Raw genomic sequence first — 9,002 nt, 5'->3', positions numbered from 1 at the left:
ACCGGTGCAGCCGGAGCACCTCCACTGCAGCAGATCCAGCGCCCTTCCTCACGTGCGCAGCGGCAGCATGGGCATGACGGGTGCTGCGGCGGATGGGCTCGATGCCAGGCCTGGATAGGCTCGTGTTTGGGCTCGGCTGCTTTTTTATTATTTTAATTCAATTTATGGAGGCGGGCAAAAGCAACTGCCTCCATAGGTCACTGATTAACCATGACCTTTGCTTGGAGGCGGTTGCAATGCCCACCTCCATTAATCCTTTTTGTCCGCTTCCAATAAGATCTCTGTAGTAGTGACTGTAAGCTTATATGTATGTTTTGACCCTAGTTCTCTGGTGACATGTGTCATCAGAGGCTAGATTGTTTTTGTTCCAAGGCTATTACCGAGCCTTCTCATACGTATTTCTATAACACCACAGTGGTTATTTGTGTTGCTAATGGAAATGCGGTTACCCCGGTTCAAAAAATATTATGTCTCTCTGCTCGATTATAACATGAATGAATCCTGCAAATATTTTTCTTTGACGTAAACAGGAGGGGTTGCCCCCTACTGAGCTTTTATTAAAAAACATTGTACAGGAGGGGTTGAATCCTGCAACTATGCCTGTGCGTAACCTAAATGATGCACGAACGGCGATAAATTTTTAACTAATTTGGAGGGCTTCAAGTAGTAGTGTGTTACCATGATAGATCCCAAGCAGACGAACGCCCAAATTGAGAACTAACTGAATTACGATTGCTGCCTGCATCCCAGCATGGTTGAGTTCGTGGCGCCGGTGCAGCACCGGTTGTCATCAAATAGGGCCGAATCAGCAACACCAACCAGCCGCCATCGCGCCATTTGCCGCCACCTCGACCACACCATTACTGCCACACTGTAGAATGGGACCAGCCGCCATGGCCTCAACCTTGCTCTTCATTGCTGGCACTGCACACTTGCTCTTCCTTGCCGGCACCACACCCTTGTGCTCTTCCATCGCCGCCACGCTCCACTTGCCAGGGAGGAGAGAACTGATGGATTGGAAAATAATATATGGTGGTGGGAAGGATTTTGGCGCCATCCCTCACGTGCGCAGCTGGATCCCGCGATCGCGTCCCCTGTGGATGATGACCCCGTACAACGCTGCTCCTGACATCACGTTTGCCGGGCCCCGGGGAGCATGAATCGTTGCCGTTGCCGTATCCGTTGCCTCACAAGACGCTAATGTCCTCTCTTCTTTGATTTTTGTTCGCGAGGGCTCTTTTTTGCAAAAGTGACGCTATGTAGACAGTTTCCACAACACTTTGTACATACCCATACAACATTGATAATAATATAATATATAAAGTGGTTCTACATAACATATGATACATGCTGTCCGCATATGGTCATCAACAAAAGAATTCAATTTTGAACTAGAAATTCTTGAACGTTTATATACAAAATATAATAGCAGTTAGACCAAGATGTTTTCATGTGGCCACTACACTAGTAATAAATGGTAACCTGTGTAGCCTCATGGTACTTGTCTACCTACACCATGGTACCAACGGTGCCAACTGAAAAGATTCTCTGGACAAAAATAAACACAAAAGGACATAAGTTCAGAGCAAGGCAACCCCTTGACTATAGTCTCCCTCCAACCATATATATACTTCCCCTCGTCCGTGTATCCTCCAACCAGTTGATCACTTCTCTTCTTCTCCCTCTCCAGCACACAGAGCAATCGAGCACACGTGCATTCCGAGCAGTAGCAACAATGTCAGGAAGCATATCATCCAGTGGTGTCCTGCACCTCCCCACACGAAGAAGCGCTCTACACGAGGACCGTTCACGACCAGGGTCCCCTACAACCCAGAGACTAGTGTTGGTCTCCAGGCAGCCCTCGTGGAGCCCGCGTTGGTGCACCTCCATGTGGCCGAGCCCATTCGCTGCAGTGCCCGTAGCATCACGCTGGCGGTGATGGCAACCGACCGATGCTGCAATGGCTGCACTTGCAACACCCCCTACTGCATGATGACCAGCTCCCCTTCTTGCATCGACGATTATTCTCTCTTATTATGTAAGCTCTGCGACCGCCGCATGGATGACCGCATCATCTACATGTACATATAAGCCTCGATTGAGCTTGCCGCTTGTTCTTTCTCATGTCCAAGGATCACATAATATATATGCTAGGCATGGCCCTTCTTTTTCTTTGGAATGCAGGAGCATGGGGTTCTGCACGGAAGAGTGCAGGAATGAGTATTTTCTGGAGTACAGGTATAGGCTCACCATGGCCATGGAGGCCGAGAGCAGGAGGACCAGGAGCAAGGCAAGCAAGGCGCCGGTGGCGGAGGGAGAAGCAGCTCTCGGCTACAAGCGCATCTTCTTCACTTGTGCCGAGGTCGAGTGGTTCCCTTAGGCTTAGCTTGAAACAACCATATCTCCTTGTCGTTAGTAAAGTGCCAGCTCTAGTCAAATTTCTGTGTGACCTCTTGTAAAATGAGTTTGGTGAGAGTTAATGAGAGTTCATGGTTCCAGTTTATCTTGCTAAGAATTTCCTAACCTTTCTTCTTTGTTACATCAATATATGCAACATTTAATTGTCAAAAAAATGCAACATGTCTATATTAATAAACGTGTTATTGTAATTATGTTGTCATCTATCACTCATAAAACTCGCTGGAATTCAACTAACCTCGATCGAGCAGAAGTCTATTAGGCATATAGACAAACTCAGCTCTAATTAAGCCAAAATTTACAGCCACGCTTTCACTTAAAACAGACTGTCTAAAGGTAACTGATGTTACCACATGCTTAGAACATTTCTTATATGCTTGTCGTACGTCACAACAACGAGCCAGGAAATCAAGTTGTAGCCTAGCTATCCACTACTGGAAACAGAGGCTTTGCCAAGTGCAAAATTCTTTGTCGAGTGTCAAAAATCGGACACTCGGCAAAGACCTTCTTCGTCCGAGTGCCGCACTCGGCAAAGAATTGCACTCGGCAAAGAAGGGCACTCGGCAAAGGACTTATTTGCCGAGTGTCAGACTCTCGGCAAAAGCTCGACACTCGGCAAAGGCTGCCCCGCGTAATGGTGTTCGGCCACGTCCTTCTTTGCCGAGTGCCTGCTGTTAGGCACTCGGCAAAGATTTTTTTTTAAATTTCTTTGCCGAGTGCCCTTTTAAGGCATTCGACAAAGAGGAAATTTAAAAAAAAAAATAAAATCCTCTTTGCCGAGTGCCTTATTCATGGCACTCGGCAAAGACCCCCTTTGCCGAGTACCATGCCCCGGCACTCAGCAAAGTTTTTTTTTGGCCTCCAAATTTTTTGTGCAACACTTTTAAGGCACTAGGAACTCCTAGTTACAATTTGGGGATTTTTTATGGCTTTTTGATATATTTAGTTACTTTATTTCTTTTACTTGAATTTTTTCAAAAAATATAATTTTGAACTGCACGTGGTACGAATACTGGAATTTAATGATTCAAAAAATGATAGTCATGTTACTGAGTGTAGTGTGAGGCCGTATCCAGGAATGGACCCGAAATTTCGGACATCTTGTTCACGAAACATGACCGCGAACTTGTGGGCGAAGTGTTTTGAAATTCTATAAAAAGCAAACAAAGTCCGAAAATCATGAAACTTGTTGAGATGTCGTGATATCATATGTCGAGGCTATGATAAAAATTTTAGAAGTTTCCTTGCACGTTGTTACGTACGATGCTTATAAACCAGGACATCTCTACATGTGAAAAATTTGGACAAAAATTCCTGGTGCCTTAAAAGGTCTGCACAAAAAATTTGGAGGCAAAAAAAAACTTTGCCGAGTGCCGGGGCATGGCACTCGGCAAATGGGGTCTTTGTCGAGTGCCTCGAATAAGCACTCGGCAAAGAGGGTTTTGATTTTTTTTAATTTCCTCTTTGTCGAGTGCCTTAACAGGGCACTCGGCAAACACATTTAAAAATAAATAAATCTTTGCCGAGTGCCGTGCCAGGGGCACTCGGCAAATCATTTTTACAAAAAAAAATTGTCAAGTGCCATATCTGGGACACTCGGCAAAAAATTTTAAAAAAATCAAATATTTGCCGAGTGCCGGGCCAGGGGCACTCGGCAAAGTATTTTTTTTTCAAAAAAAGGCATTTAAAAAAAATAAATCTTTGCCGAGTGCCATGCCAGGGGCACTCAGCAAAGTATTTTAAAAAAATTTGCCGAGTGCCAGATCTGGGACACTCAGCAAAGAAATTTTTTTTAAAAAAATTTTAATCTTTGCCGAGTGCCAGATCTGGGACACTGGGCAAAGAATTTTTTTTTAAAAAAAATTATATCTTTGCCGAGTGCCTCCTTGATCCGGCACTCAGCAAAGGGCGGTTTAGTACTTAAGCGATTCGGCCGGCCGGCCAGTCACACTGCCACCGCGCCCACGCCTGCTCCGAAACCTCCTCTGCGCCGCGCCCACGCCGCCACCGCCCCCGCCCCCGCCGTCGCTCGCCCGCGCCGCCGCGCGCCCGCACCTGCGTGCCCTGCCTCCGGCAGCGCCCTACCACCCGTGCTACCCGCGCCCTACTCGTGGCCGCGCCCGGCCGCCTGAGCCCTGCCCCCGACCGCACCGTGCCGCCCGGTCGCCCGCGCTGCCCGCACCCTGCCCCCGACCGGCTCTGCCCCCGGCCGGCCCTGCCCCCGGGCGCGCCCGTGCCCGACCCCGACTCCGACGCCGCCCGACCCCGACGCCGCCCGCCCCTACTCTCGGCGCCCGTCAGGTATGCGTTCTCTCTTTTTGTTGTCTTGGTAGTGATAGTTGTAGTAGTATTAGTTGTAACGGTGTTCGGCCACATCCTTCTTTGCCGAGTGCCTGCTGTTAGGCACTCGGCAAAGATTTTTTTTAAATTTCTTTGCCGAGTGTCTCAGCTCTGGCACTCGGCAAAGATTTTTTTTAAATATCTTTGCCGAGTGCCCTGTTAAAGCATTCGGCAAAGAGGAAATTTAAAAAAATTCAAAACCCTCTTTGCCGAGTACCATGCCCCGGCACTCGGCAAAGTTTTTTTTGGCCTCCAAATTTTTATGCAACCCTTTCAAGGCACTAGGAACTCCTAGTTAGAATTTGGGGATTTTTATGGCTTTTTGATATATTTAGTTACTTTATTTCTTTTACTTGAATTTTTTCAAAAAAATATAATTTTGAACTGCACGTGGTACGAATACTGGAATTTAATGATTCAAAAAATGATAGTCATGTTACTGAGTGTAGTGTGAGGCCGTATCCAGGAACGGACCCGAAATTTCGGACATCTTGTTCACGAAACATGACCGCGAACTTGCGGGCGAAGTGTTTTTAAATTCTATAAAAAGCAAACAAAGTCCAAAAATCATGAAACTTGTTGAGATGTCGTGATATCATATGTCGAGGCTATGATAAAAATTTTAGAAGTTTCCGTGCACGTTGTTACGTACGATGCTTATAAACCAGGACATCTCTACATGTGAAAATTTGGACAAAAATTCCTGGTGCCTTAAAAGGGCTGCACAAAAAATTTGGAGGCAAAAAAAAACTTTGCCGAGTGCCGGGGCATGGCACTCGGCAAAGGGGGTCTTTGCCGAGTGCCACGAATAAGCACTCGGCAAAGAGGGTTTTGATTTTTTTTAATTTCCTCTTTGTCGAGTGCCTTAATAGGGCACTCGGCAAAGACATTTAAAATAAATAAATCTTTGCCGAGTGCCGTGCCAGGGGCACTCGGCAAATCATTTTTACAAAAAAAAAATTGTCAAGTGCCATATCTGGGACACTCGGCAAAAAATTTTAAAAAAATCAAATATTTGCCGAGTGCCGGGCCAGAGGCACTCGGCAAAGTATTTTTTTTCAAAAAAAGGCATTTAAAAAAATAAATCTTTGCCGAGTGCCATGCCAGGGGCACTCAGCAAAGTATTTTAAAAAAAATTGCCGAGTGCCAGATCTGGGACACTCAGCAAAGAAATTTTTTAAAAAATTTTAATCTTTGCCGAGTGCAAGATCTGGGACACTTGGCAAAGAAATTTTTTTAAAAAAAATTATATCTTTGCCGAGTGCCTCCTTGATCCGGCACTCAGCAAAGGGCGGTTTAGTACTTAAGCGATTCGGCCGGCCGGCCAGTCACACTGCCACCGCGCCCACGCTTGCTCCGAAACCTCCTCCGCGCCGCGCCCATGCCGCCACCGCCCCCGCCGTCGCTCGCCCGCGCCGCCGCGCGCCCGCACCTGCGTGCCCTGCCTCCGGCAGCGCCCTACTGCCCGTGCTACCCGCGCCCTACTCGCGGCCGCGCCCGGCCGCCTGAGCCCTGCCCCCGACCGCACCGTGCCGCCCGGCCGCCCGCGCTGCCTGCACCCTGCCCCTGACCGGCTCTGCCCCCGGCCGGCCCTGCCCCCTGGGCGCGCCCGTGCCCGACCCGGACTCCGACGCCACCCGACCCCGACGCCGCCCGCCCCTACTCTCGGCGCCCGTCAGGTATGCCTTCTCTCTTTTTGTTGTCTTGGTAGTGATAGTTGTAGTAGTATTAGTTGTAACGGTGTTCGGCCACATCCTTCTTTGCCGAGTGCCTGCTGTTAGGCACTCGGCAAAGATTTTTTTTAAATTTCTTTGCCGAGTGTCTCAGCTCTGGCACTCGGCAAAGATTTTTTTTAAAATATCTTTGCCGAGTGCCCTGTTAAAGCATTCGGCAAAGAGGAAATGTAAAAAAAATTCAAAACCCTCTTTGCCGAGTACCATGCCCGGCACTCGGCAAAGTTTTTTTTGGCCTCCAAATTTTTTATGCAACCCTTTTAAGGCACTAGGAACTCCTAGTTAGAATTTGGGGATTTTTATGGCTTTTTGATATATTTAGTTACTTTATTTCTTTTACTTGAATTTTTTCAAAAAATATAATTTTGAACTGCACGTGGTACGAATACTGGAATTTAATGATTCAAAAAATGATAGTCATGTTACTGAGTATAGTGTGAGGCCGTATCCAGGAACGGACCCGAAATTTCGGACATCTTGTTCACGAAACATGACCGCGAACTTGCGGGCGAAGTGTTTTTAAATTCTATAAAAAGCAAACAAAGTCCAAAAATCATGAAACTTGTTGAGATGTCGTGATATCATATGTCGAGGCTATGATAAAAATTTTAGAAGTTTCCGTGCACGTTGTCACGTACGATGCTTATAAACCAGGACATGTCTACATGTGAAAAATTTGGACAAAAATTCCTGGTGCCTTAAAACGGCTGCACAAAAAATTTGGAGGCAAAAAAAAAACTTTGCCGAGTGCCGGGGCATGACACTCAGCAAAGGGGGTCTTTGCCGAGTGCCACGAATAAGCACTCGGCAAAGAGGGTTTTGATTTTTTTTTAATTTCCTCTTTGTCGAGTGCCTTAACAGGGCACTCGGCAAAGACATTTAAAAAAAATCTTTGCCGAGTGCCGTGCTAGGGGCACTCGGCAAATCATTTTTACAAAAAAATTGCCGAGTGCCATATCTAGGACACTCGGCAAAAAAATTTAAAAAAATCAAATATTTGCCGAGTGCCGGGCCTGGGGCACTCGGCATAGTATTTTTTTAAAAAAACATTTAAAAAAATAAATCTTTGCCGAGTGCCATGCCAGGGCACTCCGCAAAGTATTTAAAAAAATTTGCCGAGTGCCAATTCTAGGACACTCAGCAAAGAAATTTTTAAAAAACAAATTTAATCTTTGCCGAGGGCCAGATCTGGGACACTCGGCGAAGAATTTTTTTTAAAAAAATTTATATCTTTGCCGCGTGCCTCCCTGATCCGGCACTCGGCAAAGGGCGGTTAAGGACTTAAGCGATTCGGCCAGACGGCCAGTCACACTGCCACAGCGCCCACGCCCGCGCCAAAACCGCCTCCGCGCCGCGCGCCGCGCCCACGCCGCCATCGCCCCACCGCCGCTCACCCGCGCCACCGCTCGCCCGTGCCGCCGCGCGCCCGCACCTACGTGCCCTTCCCCCTCCCGCGCCCTGTCGCCTGGACGCCTGTGCCTTGCCCCCGACCACGCCCGGCCGCCTGCGCCCTGCCCCAGGCCACACCGTGCCGCCCGGCCGCCCGCGCTGCCCGCACCCTGTCCCCGGCCGGCCCTGCCCCCGGCCACGCCCATGCCCGACCTCGACTCTGACGCCGCCCGACCTCAACGCGGCCTGCCCCTACTCTCGGCGCCTGTCAGGTATGCCTTCTCTCTTTTTGTTGTCTTGGTAGTGATAGTTGTAGTAGTATTAGTTGTACTAGTAGTGCTAGTGGTAGTAGTAGTATTAGAAGTAGTGGTAGTAGCAGTACCACTAGTGGTAGTAGTTTTAGTAGAATTAGTTGTAGTAGTAGTAGAAGTAGTGGTAGTAGTAGTAGTAGAACTAGTGGTAGTAGTTGTAGCAATAGTGGTGGTAGTTGTAGTAGAACTAGTGGTAGTAGTAGTAGCAATAGTGGAAGTACTAGTAGAAGTAGTGGTACTACTTGGAAGTACTAGTAGATCGCATAACCTAGTTAGGCGTCTCCTGTTCAAAAGAGATACGGTTGGAGGTATGCAGATCTTTGCATATCTATGACCGTATCTATTTCGGATTGTCCACATTTTTTGGACAGCCCGTGGATGCGTAGATGGGTTAGTTTCCATGGTCTACTCTGGTCTGAGATAGAGTTTTGGCATCACCTCCCTGTTGTTCTCTGGATACGCACTCTTCTTAGGCAGGACGTGTATCTAGAGAACAGCGGGGAGGTGCTACCGAAATTCTATCTCAGATAGGAGTAGAGCATGGAAACTAACCTCATCTACGCATCCGCGGGTGGGATTAGGACCTATCCTCACCTATTAGATAGTAGGAACACCATGCAGATGCAATTGATGGTTACATTACTCGCTGATACATATGTTAGAGGATGGAGGACCATTAGTGGATGTACATGGGCTAGAGAAGTCAGAGTGATTACACCATGGTATGGATGAACAAGACCGATGCTTTCTTGAACCGTGCATTTGGCAAGGCTGCTAAAGGACATTGCCTAGTTTTGTGTCCCTACAACAA

At 47.7% G+C, this 9,002-nt stretch overlaps 1 pseudogene; it reads left to right on the top strand.

Annotated features, from left to right (window-relative positions):
* The first annotated feature begins 1,735 nt into the window (after positions 1-1,735).
* Positions 1,736-2,380, top strand: LOC136499861 (uncharacterized; annotated as a pseudogene).
* Positions 2,381-9,002: the final 6,622 nt, after the last annotated feature.

The sequence above is a fragment of the Miscanthus floridulus genome, chromosome 13 (genome assembly GCF_019320115.1).
Source record: "Miscanthus floridulus cultivar M001 chromosome 13, ASM1932011v1, whole genome shotgun sequence".
Classification (NCBI taxonomy): Eukaryota; Viridiplantae; Streptophyta; class Magnoliopsida; order Poales; family Poaceae; genus Miscanthus; species Miscanthus floridulus.
Note: the sequence above shows the minus strand (reverse complement) of the source record. Positions and strands in the feature narration are given on the sequence as shown.